At 45.5% G+C, this 22,732-nt stretch overlaps 2 long non-coding RNA genes across 2 annotated transcripts in view; both read left to right on the top strand.

Annotated features, from left to right (window-relative positions):
• Positions 1-22,732, top strand: part of LOC309363908 — an 83,091-nt gene that overhangs the window by 21,906 nt on the left and 38,453 nt on the right. The gene's annotated exons all lie outside the window — the stretch shown is intronic.
• Positions 1,712-4,823, top strand: LOC309363918. The gene is made up of 2 exons (XR_014165653.1): positions 1,712-3,490; positions 4,402-4,823. It is a non-coding gene; the product is annotated as an uncharacterized lncRNA (long non-coding RNA).

Raw genomic sequence — 22,732 nt, forward strand, 5'->3', positions numbered from 1 at the left:
TGGTTTTCCAGCCTGGATAAGAGTTTGACGCTGGTCTTTTGCTTAGCAGGTTGAAGAATCATAGTGCACCTTGGATTCCTGCATCCTTTTTTCTTTCTTTCAGGAGCCAAATGAGTAATGAGGTCAAATTGCTGTATTGTTACAGGGTTTTTTCCCCATTCTTTGATAGAGTGGCATCCTCCACCTGGTGGCCTGCTCTGCCTTCTCATTTTTGGGTTTCAGAGAAAGAGGTGCAGGTGCTGCATCCGCGCTCTGCCAGGTAGCCTGTGGTGGTGTTTTGGCGGCAGCCCAAGCAACACCTGCCGACTGCTGGCAGCGAGCAGGATCTCTGGAGGCACCGTTTGTTCTGTCTTCATGTTTGTGATCAAAGGAATCGGCTCTACATCATTACTGTGATGAAAGGGAGGGAGGGCTGGATGTGGCACTTCCAAATATTTCTAGAGGTGGCAGGGAAGAATAAAAGAGAAGGAGAAAGAAATCCTAATGATCGTCAGGAAAAGGGATGTAAAAAGGCGCTGTTCTCTGCTCTGCCCTGTATTCATCACATGCATCACTTTTTCCATAGTTCGTCTTCCACTGAAAACTACATTATATGTCCACTGTGGCAAAATTGCATAATGTAATGAATTACATTGTCGTCACGCTATTCTACCCCATTCATCTGAATGCAAAGAAAACACAATACAGATGGGGGGAAACATAATAAATTACATATCATCTTGGAATGAAAGCAGCAACACAGTGAATGTCGATTGTATTTACTGGATTGATTTCCGTTCCGTGGGACGGATAAGCGAACACCAGCCATTCAGTGCAAAAGCCAGCCTGTCATTGGTGACATTTCCCTTGAAGACAACCAGAATGCCAGTTGGCTACACACTATGTTTCAAGTACCAATCTCAGCATCGCCATTTTCAAAGGGAAGCCAAAGACAAAATAGACTGCAATATGACCGCTGTCTTAAGAGTCTGAGATGTGGAAGGAAAGTTGGGGTGTGTTCTGTGCGCACATGCATGTATGTGTTCCAAGCACCATTCCAAATTTCATGTTCAATCCTGAGCTCATCCTCCACATTGTGACAAATCCACCTTTGGAAGTGCCTCTGGGCAAGAAGAAGACAAGACACCCTCTGTGGGCCCCCCTCCCTCAGGCAGTCAACCTCCTCACCACTGGGAGTGCTACGCTGCTAGTTCCCCTGGAGCTCTCAGGAGCACATGATCCCATTAACCAGGGCATCGTTCCGGGTTGGTTGTCAGGGATGGGCATAGGAGACACCATTTTGTGGTGGAGCTGAATCTTCCTAGATGAGCATTCTCAAAAGTTGGTCCTTCAGCTCTACCCTGTGACAATTGACATAAGAGGTTCAACAGGGGTTGGTATTGTCCACCATGCCTTTGAACATCTACATCAGGGGTCGGCAAGGCTTACCGAGCATGGGCCAGATCACTCCTGTGGAGATCCTCCGTGGGCCCAACCGGTGCAGAAGCGATTTCCGGTGTCTGCGCATGCGCAGAAGCGATTTCCGGTGTCTGCGCATGCGCAGAAGCGATTTCCAGAGCTGCAGAAGATTCGAGTCCCTGCGCCAGTTTAGTGCAATGCGCGGGGACTCACCAAGGGGTGGTTCGTGGGCTGGTTAAACAGCCCCCGTGGGCCACTTCCTGGCCCATGGGCCTTAGGCTGCCAACCCCTGACCTACATGAAACCACTGGGGGAAACCATCTGGAGGTCTGGGCTGCAGTATCACCTGTATGTGGTTGACAGTCAGTTCTATCTCTCATTTCTGTTTTCCAATCCCAGGGAGGCCGCAGAACTCCTAAACTGAGCAAACAAATTCTAGTCCAGATGGAAGTTCTGTGGGTGGAGGCAGGGTTGCGTGTTCCAGAAGGAAGTTTACATCTAGGCTAGGATGGGGTGGCACTTTCTCCGAAAGAATAAGTATGCGGTTAGGGATTTCTCTTGAACTCTGCACTAACTTGTGGCAGTGGTGAGCAGGAGCTCATTTCTTCAGCTTCAGCATCAGTCAAACTGAGCCACAGTAAACTATACCCAGTCATGTCTAGGCTTGACTACTGTAATGACCGCTCCCCACATCAAATGGGGGGGCGCCTTTTGCGTGGTCACGCGCAGCCCCCCGGATCCCAGTGCAGCTCCTGGTAGTACGGGCTGGCTTCGCCCTCCCCAGGCTGGAGACCTGGAGGTCTCCGCCTACCTCAGCCAATCGCCCAATCCCGCCTGGGGAGGTGTTGCCAAGGGATCGGCCAGGTAGGGGGAGGGACCGCTCTGCCCAATGTGCTCTATGTGTGGCTGCCTTTAAAGATGGCTTGGAAACTTCAGCTGATTCAAGATGTGGCTGCCAAGATGGGAGCAAGGTGGTCAGATCTTGTAACACCCTTATTATGCTTGTTGTATTGGTTGCTGGTGAGCCCAATTTAAATTGCGGGCTTTAACCTTGAAAATCCTGAAGTTGTTTGAAGGGCTGCCTGTACCCCTGGCAACCTACCCACACATTAAGATCAACAATTGACCCCACACTTCATTTGCCTGCTACCTAGGAAAGTAGAATTGGCAGGCGAAAGGGAGAGGGCCTTTTCAGTGGTGACCCCGCAGCTGTGGAATGTGGAACTCTGAGCCTCAGGAAGATCACTACACTTCAGTGTTCTAGAAAGGGTCTGGTAACTTAAATAATTGCTCTGTAAATTGTGAAACCAGGTTGGGATGGTTTATCTGTTATCTGGTTTACTGCTGATGGTTAATAGCGCTGAGGTACTTTTCCATTTCTATTTTGTATTGCTGTTGTAGTTTGAAATCTTTAATGACGTCAGCTGCCTTGGGAAGCTTTGATCGGAAAGGCAGTCTCTAAATAAAAGTTAAATCAATAAGTGGCCCCTATCCCTTGTCCTTTTTACCACCGCCATTTTCTGGAGCAGAACAAGAGACATATGAAGAAGGAAGATGCTGAGCTGCAGAGGAAGAGCTCTTGCCTGTGCACCTCCTGTTGGTGTGTGAGACCTTGGCAGATGCCCAACTTGCCTTTGACCTTTGACACCTGCCCAGTCTCCATATCCATTTTCAAGTGAGCCAGGACAGTGAGGGAGGCCTCTCAAAGGCTGTGCCTTCCTACCTGATTTGTTTCTCTCTCTGTTCCAACACGACCTTCAAGGCCTCAGGGCAGTTGCAAGAACCTCAATCTCACCTCCGCAACAATAACAATCCTGCAAAGCAGGTTAGATTTTGGTTCGTCCTCGACTCCTGGTTCACACGTTGGATGGGTCCAAGCAAGTGTACATCAGGGGGCGACTGGGACTGCTCATGTGTGTGGACAGGGGAAGCAAGCTCATTGGTTGTAAAGAGCCAAGAAAGAGTAAGACCTCTGCAGTAGCAGCTATGGGAATACCCTTGGAAGGGAAGGGAACAGATCACAGCCGCCACAGAACTGAGGTGTGGTGCCCTTGGCTTTGCTGCCAAGACAGGTGGAGGACGGAGAGAAAAAGTAAGTGTATGTGGGTGGTGAGAAGGAAATGGGGCACTATAACCAAGAGGAGGGCAAGTGGGTGGATGGCTATAAAACCATGTGAGTATGACGCATGGAAAGATATTGGGACACTTAGTCTACATGTCAATGCCCAGCATTGGTATATACTGTTTAGTTCTTTGTGTTGTCCACTGTTTGGGAGAAAGGGAATGAAAAATAAAGGGTAGGGTGTTCTAGGGGAAAGAGGAGCTTGTGTGAACTTAGGGCAGAAAAATAGCAAGTGCATTGTCCCACAAAGCATAATGAATGTAAGGAACTCACTGTCCTAAGAGGTGATGATGGTTTAGACATGTGCTGTGCTGAAAATTGCTCCTGATTTTTTTTAAAATAACCATTCTCCATTGATAAGAAAACAAGTTACATTTCAAAATTATCAAAGGGGATAGAAACTGCAAACCATATTGCCAGTCGTCTGTACCCTGCAGCCTTCCTGGGTGTCCACATTTCAATTTAAGCCCAGAAGAACTTGTGAAGAAACAGATCAGGAAGTGCAGCCACCGAGGGAGGCTGCAGGTTGCAGGGGCATGCGGAGGGCACCCGGTGGCAGTGGGGGGTGGCAGCCCCCTTAATATGGGGGGGGGTGGCTGGGAGAAGCAAGCATGGATGACCCTGCATCTCCCTAAGCATTGTGGGTTGTGGCCATGGGGCTGTAGCTCAGTGATGTTGCTTATGCATTGCATGCAGTAGATCCCAGGTTCAGACCCAGGCACTTCCAGTTAAAAGGATCAGGTAGCAGGTCCCTAGGAAGTCACTGTCAATCAAAGTACAGTTGGTACTGGCTAGGTGGCTTAAATAGCCTGACTGAGTAAAGGCAGCTTCCAATGAGTTCCTAGTATTTGTTGCAAACAGAAACTCTTTCTTTATCTCAGCCAGAAGCCTCTCTTCATGACTTCCCAGAAGCTGATATGGAACAGTTTTCTTGGAAAGGGATGTCAAGCACCCTCCATTTTCCTTGTATCTTGAGCCATAATCACCAATAGGCACTGGCTGCCAGAACAATAAAGTCAATGTGAGCTTTTCTGAACAAGTAGGAAGAGGTTGCTGAATTCCATTACCTCTCCCAAACAACTGCACATTATCCCTTTATATTGCTTTATGGCTGCTGATTGATTGTTCCATTGTTTGGCTCCTTTCTCTATTGCTCATTTGGTTTTTATTATTTACTGTGTATATTTTAAACTGATTCTTCTTCACTTCTCTGTTAGCTGCTGCAGACATTTGTGGGTTTGTGTTTTCGTAACTGAGAGGTGGAACAGAAGTGTTTTAAATAAAGTCAAAAATAAAATTTCAATTATCCTATGACTGTGGTGACAATGGAAACTTTTCCACGGAGGGATTTGGCTCGGGTTCAGCCTGGATCATTCAGAGTCTGGTGTGTTCTGTGGCGCTATTTCTTCTCCAGAACAGAAGGACGTTTCGAGATGTTAAGTGCACTAATAATGGCAGGAACTTTAGTTGGGCTGATTAACGATGATGACAGTATTTAATGTAAAAGGCTCTCTAAATCCTTCTGTACAACAGCACTAATTACTTTGCGGTCCGATGTGCTGCACTATCAGAGCTAATGAGACCACATAAATCCAGATAATTATTCCTCTATTATGGTTTATCTATGACCTTAAATGCGTACTCTATCCATAGGATTGCACTCCACTAATATTTTTCCATCCTGTTTTCCCTAGCATGTTAGTGTGCTTATGTTGAATGGATCCTGAGAAAAGAGAGAGACTTAAAGCTCCCACTGCAAGTACCTTGTCAATAATTTGTATAGAAAGACCTGTGTGGCCGTTTGATTCTGAAGACTGCTGTTATCGCATCCCAAGAAACAATCTGAGGTGCCCCATGGATTTTGTCTTGCACCCCTTGTTTCCTGCCAATCCAATGCATATCAATCAATTCTGAGATGCAGGAGATAATCATGGCAGCCCCATGGCCGCGCCCCAAAAATGAATCTAAGAATCTAAACATCTGTATGTGTGTACAGTGGTACCTCGGGTTAAGTACTTAATTCATTCCGGAGGTCCGTTCTTAACCTGAAACTGTTCTTAACCTGAAGCACCACTTTAGCTAATGGGGCCTCCTGCCGGTGCCACACCACCAGAGCACAATTTCTGTTCTCATCCTGAAGCAAAGTTCTTAACCCGAGGTACTACTTCTGGGTTAGCGGAGTCTGTAACCTGAAGCGTATGTAACGCGAGGTACCACTGTAGCAGTAGCAGTACACAGCACAATGCCAGATCTATTAGAATCAGCTGGCAGTTACAGACAAGGATAGTGCCAAGCTTCAGGAGACCCATGGCAAGGTGCCACAGATGCCCCCTGCCATTCACTCACCCGCTGTTGCTTTTGCAGCAGTAGCAACACACTTACCACCCTCCTTGCTGGCCCCAGGGCAGCGTTTTAACATTGGATAGGTGGCAGTTTAATTTTTGATTCCTGTCCTCTGTAACCGCCTGCCGTTTTAATTTGTCCAAAATGCAATACCCTGCTCTAGATCTGTAAAATGTGTTGATGGAACTGCAAACAGTGGATTGCTCCCATTCAAAAGTGGCGCCACAGCCCGCCCAGTGCTTGATACAATGAAGGGTGGGAAAGTGGCACAGCCAGGTTGGGTTCCTGGGGGGCCCTTCTGAGCTGCTGGGGGGGTCCTTGGGCAGTGCCTGGCTTTGTTGACTTCTGGTACTAGGCCTGGTTATAGAATAGTGAGCTGGCAAAGAAGGGGTGTCGCAGTTAGCATGTTAGATTTGGGCTGGGGAGAGCTGGGCTCACATCACTGGTTGGCCATGAAGTTGCCATGAGCTTACTACGTTCATCAAAAAGCCCCACTTCCAGATGCAACAGGTCCTGCAGCTAAAAAGGAACCTTAGATCAGGACAGAAGCACTGGCTTAATCACCAGTAAAATCTATGCAATGTAAGCCTGTCTGAATGAGGCAATTTACAGAACGACAACATTGGGTTGTCACTTGCATACAGGGCAATTTCGTAATCTTCGAAACCATTTTTTAAAAATATGCTGCATGCTTTTTTTTTAAAAAAAGAATTTATCTGGGTCTTAACAGTATGAAGACGTTGGAAAGAGGAAGAAAACTCAACCCAGAGCACATGTGCATGTGCACGATAAGTGGTGTTTACACTGACTTCCTCAATGTGAAAGATGCATTATCATTTATCTGGGCACACTCTCCACTGGTTAGTCCTGCGTTCAAACTATACCAAACAGCCTGAAATGGCAAAGCCTTGGGGAAACCTAAGCTTGTTCACTTCTGATCTGAATGGGTAGAGCCTGGTTAAAATGATCACAGCAGTCAACATTTTTGAAACAGCTGGAAAACATCTGGAGCTTCTAGCTACCCCAGCAAAAACAGTTCATAGTTGTCACCATCAGAGCAGATCTGTTCGTCCTTTGCTTTTGGCATTTCCCCTTTCAACAAAGTCCTCAGGGCAGCTAAGGAAACCACCAGTCCCTTTTCCCGGGGAACTTTGGGGATTGTAGCTCTGTGAGGGGAATAGGGGCCTGCTAACAGCTCTCAGCATGCCTTAACAAACTACACTTCCCAGGATTCTCGGGGGGAAGCCATGACTTCCCCCAGTAACTAAGATCAATGATGTGGTGCAGCCATGTTCTCCTCATCTTAGGCCTGAGGGTGGGGGCAGAAGGGGCAAATGGTTGCTCTTGCCCTTTCTTCCTATCTCACTCTAGTTTTCCTTGCCATTGTGTTCCAAGACTGGTGTCAAGGAATCGGTGCTTGGAGTTGGGAATAGAATGGATGAAGGAAAAGGAAATGAAACTTAATACAGACAAAACAGAGATGCTCATGGCCCATATGCCTGTGGCTCAGAGAGTGGATGTTCAACCTGTTTTAGATGGGATAGTACTGCCCTTGAGGAATCAGGTTCTCTCTCTCTCTCTCTCTCTCTCTCTCTCTCTCTCTCTCTCTCTCTCTCTCTCCCTCTCTCCTTCCTCTTTGCTGTCACTTTCCAAGCGAATCCCCCCGCCCCGTTTATTTCTACTTTTGGCTGGCACTTGGCCTATCCATTGGCTGATTTTAACTGGATAGCTTTAATCTCTGCTGCCATATATATATATTGCTTTGTTCTGTCTCTACTTCATATTACTTTCTTTTCTTTTCTGATTCTTCTGTGTATTTTTTTTTAAATATATCTTTTACCTTTCAATGAATTATTCATTGTTAGCCACCTTGGGCAATATTTCTCAGAGAGGTAGGATGTAATTGCTTTTAACAAACAAATAAGATTGAAAGAAATAATATTCCTACGTGCAAGCTAACAACGGGGTATTCATAAAGATACAATTTTTCTAATTCACATGGAATCAGAAGTGGGGCCCTCTGGTTTAGTCCCATCTCTTTGTCACTCACAATTGCAAACTGGGCGTACTTTATGTGGCAAAGTTGGTAAAAAGCAGCGGTGTCACCAAAAAAGGAACTCTTTGGGGACCATAAGTTGCAGCTTGATTTTCACACCAGTTAGTTCCTCTTGTGATACAGAACACCCTTTTGACCCTTCAAAATGCAATTGTTCAAGAAAGACACCAAATACCAAGTGGACAATGACTCAACACCACCAAAAGAGCCATTTTCTGCCCACAAAGGACTGGTCTTTGCCAGTGCTGTATTCCTAGAAAAAGAGCTGTCAGAGATCACCATGAGCTCCTCCCTTGTTCTCTGAGAATGGCATTGGCACTCACTTGGGGAAAAAAGCCCTGGATACTGTAGCTTACCTGACCCCACAGTGGCACGGAATTGGTTCGAACCAGGACCTCATGACTTTTGATCTGCCAAGGTGAGCATTGTCCATCAGCATTCATATGCTGGGATCTGCCAGACCACTCCAAGCAGGGAACAAAAACAGAGTATCAAGCCTCTGTAGCCACCATACATGGCTGGTGGGCTCCATTTGACCTGGTCAGTCACAGTTTGAGTAACCCTGGTTTGAAAGGCTGGTGCTGCCTGCTCACTTATTCCCATGCCCCCTTCCCTGTTTCTCTGATGCAAATTTATTTTCCACGGGAAACCGGTTTGAGATGATCTAGCAGACAATAGCAGAACAAGGCCGATGGATGAAAGAACAGGAGGCAAGGGAGGCGGGGGATGACGGCAGCGTCTCAAGGCTATAAACCGTTTGCAGGAATGCAATAAACTCCACCTGTAGACAAAACACTATCCATGTGTTTACTCCAAGATCTGGAGTTTTATCGCTTCCACGTTTGTTTCACGGCCTGTTATGGTCTGTGTTTGAAGTGAGGGAGGAAATGAATACCTGGTGACTTGACATATTTCCACCCTGCCTCTCATGCTGGAAGATAACAACACATCACATTCATGGAGTTGCAGTAAATGGAGAAACTCTCTCACTCCATTAAATCAATTTCCTTGTGCTTCAGTCTAGAGTCACATGTTCACCAGAACCATGGAACGTTTTGGCTTTGGGCACTTTGCTAGGCATAAAAAATAATTCAGCTGAAGTGGCTCTCCCAGCAAGAAAGAGTGGGATGCTTTGAAATGAAGGAAATTCAGGAACCTCCTTATGGTGGTTTGCACTAAGATATATACAATGAATTGCCATTAATTTCAACGGCATTTGCTTCCTTAAGTTTACCTACAGTGGACTAAGACAAAATTCACCTGTGTAGCAGAGAGAGAGGAGAGAGAGAAAAAAAATATCTAGTAGTCTCTCTTAGCCTCACCAGTTTTCCACCCTGAGCTACAGCCTCTCACACGCAATGCTTCATGGTTCTGACTGGAATCTTGGATCGTGAATACGAGGCTAATAAACAACAGATGTGAAACTGTCTTTGGGATTTGGTCTTCTAAACATGATTTCCTTCTCAGGTAAACCAGTCCGTCAAATCCCGGCCAAATACGTTGAGTGTGTTTGTTTGTTTTAGTATTTGGAAAGCCACAAATAATAAACCACCTATGCACATGCCCCATTTTGTTCCATGGGACTTCTTTTTCAGTAAATGGAGATAGGATTGCTGCCTGAGCACTTGCAGAGATGGACCTTGGGGTCTCAAATTTCAGCGGCACCCTGTGCGACACCAAAATTTGACACACACACCCTCTACCTCTCATCTTCTATTCTACATCATAGCTGCGGTGCTTGCTGTACTGCCCCCAAGGCTTTGCTCCCAGTGTGACTGAACTTTAGCAAATGCAGACAAGCTTCATTGTGAGCATTTTGACCCCCATCACAATAAAATACGTCTGGGGCATCTATCTCTCACTTGGTTATTTGCTGAGAGAGTTCAGAAAATGCTGATCTCAGTCGATTTGCAAAATTACTGTGAACCAGGGCAGGCGAGATCACATGTGCCAGTTACTCTTTGCTTCTACCTGTCATTTCACACCAGCTGGGAGGTCTCCTTGTCTATCTCATTTAAAGAATAAAAAAGTACCTGCTATGAGTTGCAGATAACCACGCGATGGGGAGGGTGGAAGTGTTGGGAGTGACATAATTCTTTGGTAGAGAACTACGGCCGCTTTGATTCTTCCTTTACCAATAGAATTTGCCCATTGTTCCCTTCATACTGTTTGTGTTTGTGTGACAGGCGTCTAAAGGAACCTCCTGCTGCAAATCAAGGGGTGGTGAAAGCCCATGAAGGAATTTCATATCAGCACAGGGTGTCAGATTGTTGCAGAATCCCTCCCCCCGCCTCCTTACCTTACTGTGGTGAGCCAAACATCCCCATAGCCTGCACATGCCAGATACCACGGTGAGAATTGTACAAGGCTTTTTGTCACAGAGACCAGATGGTAGGCTCCTTCTCCCAAAGGCCCTTCCAGAAGGGGGAGCTTAAGGGCTTCACTGTGTCCTGCGGAAATTCCTTCCCACAAGGGCAGTTCAGCTGGTCTGGCAATCACTGCCTTGGAGGTTATGCAAGGTTATTTCAAAGCCATGTCTCTGTACGATGCGATTTACAAGACACATTAAGAAACTGATGCATATTTAATATATTAATATATTATTTGGCCTGGATACGAAACATGATGAGTTATAATTTAGGCCAATGGGCTGCATCCGCATGGAATAACATATACAGTTTATACTAGACAAATATTCATGGTCAATCTTCCAACAGTCAGGCAAATATAAAATATGAACAAACAACTTATACATTAAGTTTAACATTTAGTTTTCCCAAGAGCAATAAAACGTACAGTGGTACCTTGTTTTTCGAATGTAACCTGTTCTGGAAGACCGTTTGAGTTCTGAAACATTCGAAAACCGAAAACTCAGTACAGAAGCCTCAGAAAGGAAAACTCAATATGGAAAACTCAGTACGGAAGCCGTGTTTCTGATTTGACTTCTGAGGCACATTTGAAAACTGAAGCATTTACTTCCGGGTTTACGGCATTTGAAAACTGAAATGTTCGTCAACGTAGAAGTTTGAAAACCAAGGTACCACTGCACTTGAAACCACACTCTTGCACCAGTACTGCGGACTAAATGTCTTCTACATAAGGCTGGCCAAGCATACTCCAGGGGTTGTCCATGTAGGACTCACAGGCTCATGCAGAGGCCTTCCTAGTGCTCACTGGGTTCCCTTGGATAAAGGATTGACTGTTAAACCACTCTGGGAATTGTAGTTCTGTGAGGGGAATAGAGGATCTCCTGACAACTCTCAACCCCCTTAAGAAACGGCACTTCCCATGAATCTTTGGATGAAGCCACAACCGTTTAAAATGGCATGGTGGTACTTTAAATGCACAGTGCAGATGGGGCCTAGGTGTAACATGTAGCCTGACCTGAAAACTGGGTATACTACATTGCTCATGATATAATTTTAGGCACTCCTGGATTTATAAGTCTTGTGTCCCCCCGCTCCCTGGTTGAACTGATGGGTAACCACAAAAAAGCTTCAATCAAAAAAAAAGCTGACAAAAAGAAAGCTCTTTGAATAAAGTGACTAATAAAGCTAGTCAAACAACAGGGTGCTATATTGGATTTTCCTGTGCATAATAAGAGTCAAAAGCCTTCAGGCTCCATCCCGCCTGGGAGCCCAAACAACAAGAAAGCAGCTCTCAGCTCTGTTCCAGGCGTAGCATGGATCATATGGAGGCAATGAACATATCATCTAGGCAAAAAAATATCTAAGGATGGATGCTGCCTTCTGATGAAAGGGCTACATCAGCAGCCCACTGATATAAAGAGAAGCTGGATCAGGTCCAACATGCCTGGGCAGCACATGATAAGACCAAAATGAGCCATGAATTGCCTCAGCCACAGCTTCTTGCTTGGAGGGATGGTAGTCCATCTGGAAGCCATGTGTGTGATGGGGGAAAGCTCGGAAGCTGCAGAGACAGCATCAAACTCTGTAAGAGGTCCTGGGTTTATGTTACCTTTTGGAGAATGGACAAAGTTCACCTACCTCTGCCATGGGGATTTTGTTCATGAAATTACCTATGAAATGGCAGCGCCAGGTTAATTCGGATCCTACCATTTGTGCAAACTACCATGAAAACCATGATGATGCACACCTGCAGGTGGCTTTGCTCTAGTATCAAAGTCAGAGGGAAGCCCCGTCCCTCCTGCCTATGTGTTGATGGGATGTCTTGATCCTGGTAAACTATAAATATTCCCAGGGCAGCTATCAGCCCATAATAGATCATGGGGAAATTGTGCTTCTGAATTCTCATGCCCTTTATTGCTCCCTACCCTTTGGGCTGATTGGCTGGTGCATGTTATTGTCCCCAGTCATCCAATCACCATCCCAAACAGTTCAGAGGCATTCACAATGGCGGCAGCCCCTCTTGGATTTGTACTAGTTGCAATTGCATCAGTCGTGCTGCTGTCCTGAGCCTTTGATAGTAGCCAAGAAGGGTTTAACTGTGTGCATCCAAAACTGCCAGTAATGCCACAAAATGGATAGGATCACCACTATCTGACATTCAGTCAGACCCAGATATAAGATCATAGCTATCCTGTTTTAGTTTATTTGAAAGCTTGGATATAAACAACATAGGCAATAAATGTCTGCCTGAGCTACTAGAGACCCAGCTTAAGGGCTGGTTCAGAATGCCAGTTCCTGGAATGGTACAGTCCTCTAAACACAACTATAGCCCCTCAGATTTCATGTGGGAAAGATGCCATGCCCCACATGAAATATTTGCATTTCTGATGCATTAGGCCCAAAGCCTTCTTTCTGGAACATAACACTTTCATGTGGAATAAATAAAAATAAAAAATTGTCCAGTAGCACCTTAGAGACAAATTAAGTTTGTTCTGGGTATATGTTTCCGTGTGCATGTGTATCTGAAGAAGTGTGCATGCACACAAAAGCTTATACCCAGAACAAACTTAGTTAAATTTTTAAATTTATTTCGACTGTGTCAGACCAACAGGGCTACCTACCTGAATCTACTTTCATATGGGACACAGTTTTGATGTGGGAAAACGTTTTACAATATGCAAAGCCTATGTCAAGTTTGAAGTGGTAGAGTCACTTGAGAAGACTGTACCATGCCAGAAACTGAATGTATGTATTAGCCCTAGATATAATTCTACAAGAGCTTTCTTTCCTTCAGTCAGGGTTGGGATGTGTGTTCTGTTCTTCAAGGCTGAGCTGCACATCTTTGTTCTTCCACTTTTATTTGTATTTTTTAAAGGCCCTGTCAGTTTGTGAGAACTGGGGGGTAGAGTATGAATGAGAAACTAAAGTCACAAGACAAGAGTCAGGATCCAGTGGTGAGCTTTTGAGAAGGCACAGCATCTTCCTCCCAGAACTTAAGAGATGTGCTCCTGTCCTCTGTAAAGCCTTTTCATTGCACCCCTGCAATCACAGCCATTGTTCCGAAGCTTTTTGTCTCAGTAGTCATAAACAAGGTGAATAAACTTGCCCACAGGTAAAATAAATACAAGGTACCCACTGGACTAATATTTGTTGAGCTGTACAGAGCAAACACTCCCCCCTTCCAGGAATTATGCATTATCCGGCAAGTCTTTTCTTTTCCACATATAGCTTCACTTTTGACCTACAAAAGCCACATCAGATTGTCCTCATGGCAATTAGTCAGGACAGCCAGGTGAACAGACGCTCATGACAATGAGTGTCCCTAAAGTTCCCAGTGATTGTTAGCCAAAGGTCACCTGACTTGTGGTGATCCTCGCTTCTCCTTTAACATGACAGCTTCCTGCACAAGGCAAGTGGGCAACCTGATTCATCTGCCAGAAGCAGAAGTTGTGGCTTCCCTTCCCAACCTAATGCACCTTATGCATTTAGGAACGGATGCTGTTGGAGGGTGTGCGTGCGTGCGAGCGAATGTGTCTATTGGAATTATCTGAGAGTTCTTTTGTTTGCATCCAGAAAGATGCTGATTGAACGCAGAGTCCAAATGAGTTTAAAGCATTGCATAAGTACACATAAATAACCTTTCATCTATAAATAGTTTTTTTAAAAAAAAAAACTTGTTAAATGAATGTGTTGGGAAAGATTTCGCTTGCTGTATGGCAGCAAGCCACAAACATCTGCTACAAAGGAGAGAAGTCCTATCCCCGGCTCTGAATTGTGGTCCATGTGTGCCTTCTATTAATCTCTGGTTTAGGAATTTTGATAGATTGGCCACCTCCGGGGTGTGATTGTGGTGTCCTCAGTTCTTTTCAAGGCTTCCCTTGTTGTTTCCTGTGTGGGTGTGCTGCAGGGTTTTTTGTTTTTGTTTCTGAGAGGGAGTGTCATATGATGGGTCAGCAACTTCTGATCTCTCTGTCTGATCCCACTTCCTTCCTGAGTTTGATAAACAGTCAAAGGAACTATTTATGTGCGCATATGGATGTTTGTGTCTCAGATGTTTGCCTTGGCTCTTCCAGTTGTATTGGGTTTTGTGGGGGGGGGGTCACTTGTTATATCTGAGCAGATCCGCTCAGCTCTCTCTTTCTCCTAGCTAGTTACCACAAATTGACTGGGGAAAAACTTGCATTGGTGTCCAGCAGGGCTGAGGAAGAAGTTCCATTCACTTCACATTTTTTAAAACAATAATTTTTATCAGTTTTACATATAATCACATTGCGTAACATCATATCCTGTTATTAAATCTCTTTGGCTGAACTGAGCCTGACGACTTCCCTCCCTCCCGCCTAATAGTTTACAAAATTAAATTTAGCTTCTTTGCATTTCACTTCTTTTCCTATTCTTGTTCTATCATTACCTAAAATATTAAATTACTCAACCTGAATAGGTAGCAATTTCATCTTACAAATCTTCAGATAACCATACTAGTGATGTTAATTGCTTACAGTTGTCTTTCAGATATGATATATATTTATTCCAGTCTTTTTGGAATTCTTGGTCTCGCTGGTTCCGGATTCTTCCCGCCAGTTCCGCCAGTTCTGCAAAGTCCATCATTTTCATCTGCCACTCTTCTTTCGTTAGTACTTCATGTTGTTTCCATTTTTGGGCTAACAACATTCACCTCACATTTAAAGGTGAACCTAATTCACAAGCCGAACTGAATTTTGCAGTGCTCTTCTCCAGGCAAGCAATATGTAGAAAAACACAGTGCAGGTAAAAATGCATTTCTTAGTGAAAACAGCATACACACATGCTTTAGAGCAGGGAAAATTGCTTTGCAAAATTGTGCACATTATGCAAACGCCATATAAAAATGTGCCTAATAGGAGAAATCGGAGCTAAAGCACTGGTGAAATTTTGCGAGGTGTTTCTTTTTTTTTTAAAAAAAAAATGCAAACTGATGTGGAAATGTGGGAAATGGTACTTAAGATTGGAAAAATGAGAAACTGAGAGAAATCAAAATTGACAAATTTGCCCATGTCTGGCTTCAAGTTGTGTCACATGGTATGTGACCACCACACAATTTACTTAAATTAGTTTAATAACCTCTCAGCAGGGAGCTCTTGGAGCTGTAGTTTGTGACAGGAACAGAGAATTCCCATAACCTGGTCCTTTGCCATACTATAATTACCAGAATTCTTTGGGGGAAATCATAGCAGTTTGATTGGGGTAAAACTGCAACAGGTTCTTAGCGTAGCTACTTCAGAATTCTCTTACTTGCAGCACTAAAGTGTCTGGCTATGGAACCTCACAGTACGAACACATACCTTCTAGCATTTCATAGGTGGTGTTACGGATATCCTTGTGCATTTATATCATTCCTTTTCTACGACCAAGAGGTGCTGCCTCAGAGCCCTGTCCCTAGTTGCTGAATAATCTTTTCAGCAAGAGACTGTCCTACATTGCATCTAAGTAAGGTGCACTAATAAACACATGGCATTGGTGCATTTAGGTAATTTTAAACTCTGGGTATTACAGTATTACAGAGCCTGTTCCGCTTCCCATTCTTTTTTTTTATGAAATCATTTTTATTGATTTTCCAATAAAAACAGCCAATCAACATATCCACATCATAATCCAATTAAAAACAAGAAACTAAAATAAAAAAGACCAAATTGTAATTATTAATTTTTCCGGGCTCCCCATAGTCTGGACCTTTGAAGCATATCTCCAAATCTTCAGTCCTGCCTCTTCTCATTGTTTTCATATTTTCCGCCTTCTGGTCTTAACGCTTTAAAGCTCTCTGTCCCTGGTTATGTGATTCTCAGTCATGTCCAGCTAAATGTTAGGTAGTGCTTATGAAAATTGGCTTTGACTGTCCACATGCTTGATCTAGTCTTCTCCTCCTGTATCTCTTAGATGTGCAGGCAGGCAGTGGGCCTGCACATAACATTTTATGTTAACAGATGGGAGTCTTCTTGTCATGTGTCCATGACAGCCAATGAGCAGGCCCAGTGTGGCGTGCGGGATTGAGGACCTTGGGAGACCAGGATTCACATCACCACTTGGCCATGAAGCTCACTGGGCAACCATTTCTCAGCCTAACCTAACCCACAGGCTTATTTTAGCATAAAACTGGAAGAGGGAGATTCGTGTATGCCACCTTAAACTCATTGGAGGAAAAGGCGGGGTATAAATGTAATAATAATAATAATAATAATAATAATAATAATAATAATAATACAGTCATATCTCAGGTTGAAGTTGCTTCAGGTTGAGCGCTTTTGGGTTGCACTCCACGGCGACCCGGAAGTAACACGCGGGTTTCGCCGCTCTCGCATGCGCAGATGGTCAAAATGACGTCACGCGCATGTGCAGAAGCGGCGAATCGTGACCCGCGCAGACGGGGGTTGCATTTGCTTCAGGATGCAAACGGAGCTCGGGAATGGATCCCATTCGTATCCAGAGGTACCACTGTAATAATAATAATAATAATAATACTTACTTCCGTAGAAATGAGCTACTTCTGCACCATATGTCATTTATTTCTGGTTGGGGAAAAGGTATTGAATATATCTGTCTCACTATCATACACATATGACTCAGTAGTGATAAACACAGGAAATGGTAAATATCCTCCAGTTCCTAGTCTACTCCGTTTCAAGAACCCCTTTACGCATTATATTTTAGTGCATGTATGGCTAAAGCTGAGTGAGCATGTTTACAAATACGTTCATGACACACAGGTCTGCTTGGCAAAGAGCCAGCAGCGGCCTGAGCTCCTGGGTCTAGTATACATTTAGTGACAAACCTGTGTTTCCTGCTTTTATGGTGCACTCTCTCTCTCTCTCTCTCTCTCGCCTCCCCCCACCTTTAGTATCATGAAGCCTTTTTGCATTTGTTACTGGATTGTAGGTTAAACGTTGCTTCTACTCTTTGGTGCCCTGAAACGCTGGTGGTGGAGGCATGGCATGGGGTCATGTGGACTCCATGAGCCAAGCACGAAGGGCTGGTGGACGGAGACCAGACAAAGGAGATACCACAACCCTGTACATTCAGGCCTTACAGGCCTGCCTGTTAAAGGAAAAGGAAAAAGGAAAGGAAAGGAAACGAGAATCTTTTGTATGAAAGATATGCACCGCTGCCAAATGCAGATCACAATGCCTGTTTGTATTTGGCTGGAGCGGTTATGCTGCTTCTTATATAAGGATGAAAAATGTAAGAGCTGCCAGGAGACCTGTAGCTACAGTGTACACAAAAATAGCTAATTCATTCTTCACCAGTACTTTGGTTCACAAGGCCGGCCCTACCATTAGTCAGAGTGTGAGGCAGTTGCCTGAGGCGGCCTCCTCCCTAACCAATTGCCCCAAGCCCCCTGGCCATTTCCCTCTGTTGGAGATCAGAGCTGGGTGTGCCTCACAGCCTCTCACGAACCCCCTAAGCTGTCCTGCTGCTCTCAGCTGCAATGGACGACACAGCTCTGTTCCCGTTGAACTTCCAATCCAGACTGATAGGAGAATCTTTTCTTTTGCCTTAGACAGCTAAATGTTTCAATAAATGAGTTCAATAAACTCTCCCCATGATCTTGTTTCCAGAAGCATTTTCTTGTGCATTTTCTAGATCTGTACACCTTCCACCCTCAGTTTGGCCACCTTCCTCCCACCCTCAGTTTGGCCCACTTTCCACGTTACCTCTCACGCCGAAGTTTCTTCCTTGCGGAAGTATGGATAGAGTAACTATCTGCACTGCTGCCGTTTTGTTTGTGCTCGGGGCACAATGAAGAGGGTCATTTCATTCATTCCAGAAAGGCTCTCCGGACACACAGAGGCCGCGTTGTGCTGAAGTGAAAGGCATCTTTGAAGGAGCGTGTCATCTGCCCCCACTTGGCCTTGCTGTAGGACTGGAATCAAAATACCAACTCAGACTTTGCAGCACGATTCATTCAAGCCACTCTGGACAGCTCTCACAGGGCTCCCTTCCCCAAAATAATGCCTGAACTTTCCCAAAGGCAACAGACCAATTCCCCTTGACCCTCTCCTTGCACTACGGCCCTCCCACCCCAGGCTGAAGATACCCTGGACTGGAAAGCCAGATAAATGAGGCCTGTAGTTGCTGAAATGTGATTGTGAAACAATGTCAGCTATGAGTTCCAGGGGAAAAAAGAACCATGTTTAGCTGTTAGCAGTGTATAATAACAGCATAGGAACCTGCCAGACCATTGGTCCATCTGGCGCAAAATTGTTGACTGACTGGCAGCGCCTCCCCAGGATTTCAGACAGGATTCCCTCCCAGCCTTAGCTGGAAATGCCAGGCGTTGAACCTGGTAAAACAGATGCTGTACAGTCCTTTCCCTAAAACCAATCAACAAATCCTCCTGTGGCACCAAAGAGACTGACAGGTTTGCTGTGGCGTGAGCTGCCATAGACCTTGACTCAGTCCCTCTCATCCTGACTTGTCTCACAGGTTTGCTGTGAGGGGGAACCTTCCCCACTGGAGTAACCAGGGCTTTCCCCGCAGCTGGAACTGAGTTTTGGCACCTCTCAGGTGGGCGCCATTATGAGAGAATGAGGGAGGCATTAATGGTGAGTCCCAGCATTTCTTTTTCTAGAAAAATAGCACTGGGAATAACCCTATGTTAATCAACTTGAACTGCTGAGAGGCAGAGCATAGTATATTTCACCAGATGCAAGCCGTGGACTGAGGAGGAGCCGGGTACATATGTGTGTTGGAGCACTGAGGGCTGTCGTGTGAACCAAAGTCACAAAGTGAGAAGAAGTAATGGATAACAGGAATCTGGACCTGGATCCTTGGCACATAAGCCTGCCTTGAATACAGCTCTTATTTTAACTGGAGCCATATTTGTCTATAGCTTGAGAAGGACCGGTGATTGCTGCTGAAGCCGAGAGGAAGACAATTCCATTCTGTAATAAATCCCAGCCCTGCAGCCTCCTCCCATGTACTTGTCCTTTGAGATTGCTCTGTAGACATACAGCAAAGCTGCTGAGAGGCCAGCAGGGTTTTATTGGCACTTCATGGGCTTCTGTAAATAATATACGATTCCAGATCTCCTGGTATGGGAATTCTACAAAGCAACTGAGAAAGCCCCCTCATGCACATGGGAAACATAAGAAGGCCTCTCTCATTGACCTTAGAGCCAGGGCAGCCAATGTGGTGCTTTCCAGATGCCATTGGACTACAACTACCATCAATCCTGATTATTGGCCATGCTGGCTAGGGCTGATGTGAACTGCAATCCAGGTAATGCAGAGGGCACCTTAGAGGCAGGAGCAGGGGGTGGGGTGAACACCTGAAGGTGGGATGCTAGAAGAAGGAAGCTTCCCTGCATGAATGGCTGTGAGCTGAATCGAGACAGCCTGAGCCTCATTTGTGCTTGCACCCCACCCTGTCAGATGAGTCCTCTATTTGAAAGACGGCTTACAGATAAAATCTGATTCAAAGATAAAGAACCTTATGAGAGGAGAGCAGAAGGGGCCTTGAAGTTGTCCAACAACAGCAGCCCCCAGACAGGCACACACCCAGGTCACAGTCTTCCCCACCATGGTGAGATGTATTGAGGGCTTATTTGAATTATAAGCATTATTTCTAAAATTGCATCTCTGAATAAAATTAGCATACTCTTTCCCCTTTTTAAAAGAGACATAGGGCCATCTCCCCCAAGACAAAAAGATATGGTGGATGTGATAGACTTTCCCATCCATGTGCAGATTAGCTTTCTCCCCTACTGAGATCTAAGAGGGGGGTACATATCCCAGGATCTCTGGTGGGCAAAGACACTCCCTGAATGGAACTGAAAGGCAGAGTGTCTTTTATTGACTGGGGACCCTGGTACTTAAAGGCATGTCCCTGGTCTCAGTCGGAAAGAGATTCCCTGCACATGAACAGAAGCACCATCTCCCTCTGCTTCCATCTCCTCCACTGCCTTCGCTAAATTCAGTACCCACACCACCCAAGGAATGGGTGAGCAGCCAAACCAGGGCATTTTGGATGTTTCAGCTGAGCTCTTAAAATGCCCGTTGAGGCTTCTTGAAAATTCAGAGCACCCCAAATGCACTTAGTGGGCAAGCTAGAGAGTGGGTGCACAACAATGCACATCTTTGCTTTAAATACCATATTTTTCGCTCTATAGGACGCACCCGACCATAGGACGCACCCCTCTCTGAGCAGCGCCCCTTGAGTGAAGCGACAGGAGAAACAGAGCCCCTTCCATTTCTCCTACAGCTTCGCTGAAGGGGCGCTGTGCAGCTCTCCTCTGTGCAGCGCCAGGAGAGCAAGAGGGGTTGGTGCGCACCGACCCCTCTCGCTCTCCAGGCTTCAGAGAAAGCAACCCAAAGCCTCCGGAGCATGGCGGGAGCGCTCCCACTGCGCTTTGGGGGCTTCGCATTGCTATCGCTGAAGCCATGGAGCCTGCACTCCATAAGAGGCACACAGATTTCCCCTTAGTTTTTGGAGAGGGAAAAGTGAGTCTTATAGAGCAAAAAAATACGGTAGGTAGTGCCCAGCAGCTTGACTCACACCTGGAAAGAGAGACTCACACCCTTCATTGTTTCAGGGTTACAATTCAGGGTTCAGGGAATTGTTCTCATTGTCCTTCATGTAGCTGGAGTACAACATCACAGCTCTGCTTCCCGTTTGCTCTGTTCAAGCGACCCTATGCTGTAGCGCTACAGACAGATTTGCCAGCTGCGTTGAAATTCCAGAACTTTCTTCAGTCTAATCGTGACATCCGTTTTAACTGCAACGCCGTAGTTCCCTTTCACAATGCTGTAATTCTCCCTCGGAGCACTGCTGTTCAAAATGCATTGAGCCACAGACGTCAGCCCTACTACGGAGACATAAACTGCGGCTTTGTGAGATAGTCAGAGATGGTCTGGCTGAAAATGCCAATGGTGGACAATATATCCTTTCTTTCCATCGAAAACAAGTCTGGTATTTCGGAGGAAGGGGAGTAGTGGGCAAAACAGTGGAATTGTTCAGATTCTGTGCGTAGATATAACCTTCTGTATGCTGACAAGAAGACCTTTTGCTCCTCCGTCCTCATGTCAGGAATAGCCTGTGCCCATCAGTTCTGATGTTAAGGGGCCTCAAACAGGGAATGTACTCATGAGAACAGAGTGTATCAATTTGTAATGTATACTGTTTACACCATACAAAAGGTGTGCTCAGGGATTCTAAAGGTCAGTTCCGGGATGCTAATTCAGTGTCATTGATTGTAACTCTGCATATATCCAGAGGAGAAACCTAGGCTCATTTCCCATTCAGTCATGAAGGTTACCGGGAATGGCAGGAACATTCTCAGCCTATAACACCACATAACCTGCTCTGACTCATGGGAGAAAGGAGAGTTACAAATGTAATAATCATCATAATCGTCGGCCCTGGTTAATACAGTCACTGATGAACCCAACTTCCATGAATGTGTACATATCTCTGTGTTGCTGTTTTAAAAAGTAACCAGACCCCACTGCCTGCAGTGAGAAAACACAATTCATGGAAGGTTTCTCGAATTCTGATTGAGTGCGTCATTCTGAAAGCCATAAATGATGTGGGGAGTAGGCCAATTCCCCGACCGTTCTCTCACAGTCGCTACAGTGAGCTTGGGAACTAGCACATGTAGAGCAGACTTGAGGGTTGGGAAGTGCAATCCCGGTGATGAAGGGTTGACAAGCAACCATTGGTGGTTGTAAAACAAGCATGCAAACAAGCAAACCGCCACTCACAACATCGTAGTTCTCTTTTGCAATGCTGTTTCCTTCCCTCCCTGCCACCTTCTGGTTTTACACTAGATGACTAAATTCCAGAGGCACAGAAAGTTCCTGGTGGTAACATGCAGCCTTATAAAGTCCACAGTCAGAGGTGGCCCAACACCAGTTGTTGGGAACCATACATGGGGAGAGTTCCCTTGTGCTCAGGTCCTCCTTGCAGGTCTCCCACAGGATTCTGGTTCACCACTGTCAGAAAAAAGGATGCTGGACTCGATGGATCTTTGGTCTCATCCAGCAGAGCTCTTTTTATGTTCTCACTGGTGCAAGCAATAGAGAGAGGGGACACCTCAGAGACACGCTGAGAACATTTGTATTGAGGCCCAGCACATTTCAACTGATTCAGCCTCTTTAAGGGACATTGTAACATATGCTATAGCTCAAGTAACTGAAAGTTAGCTTGAAAATTAGCACAAGTTGTGCTAAGCTGGGCCAGCCTCGCCAGTGCTCAGCTACAATACATAGCAGCTACACTGTGATGGCAGAAATGAATTATTGCCCCTGGTACAACTATCTTTTAGCCATATGGTTTTCCTAGGGCACCAAGTGGCTGGACTGCAGGAGCCAGACATGTCCTCTGGCAAATCTTTTGAGAAAAGAGGACCATATAAACAGCGATGGCCTAGGGATTTCACTGGAGGTTTGAGGCAAGAGAGGTTCTTCCGCAGCA

Source organism: Podarcis melisellensis (genome assembly GCF_964234715.1).
Source record: "Podarcis melisellensis genome assembly, chromosome: 2".
NCBI classification, from domain to species: domain Eukaryota; kingdom Metazoa; phylum Chordata; class Lepidosauria; order Squamata; family Lacertidae; genus Podarcis; species Podarcis melisellensis.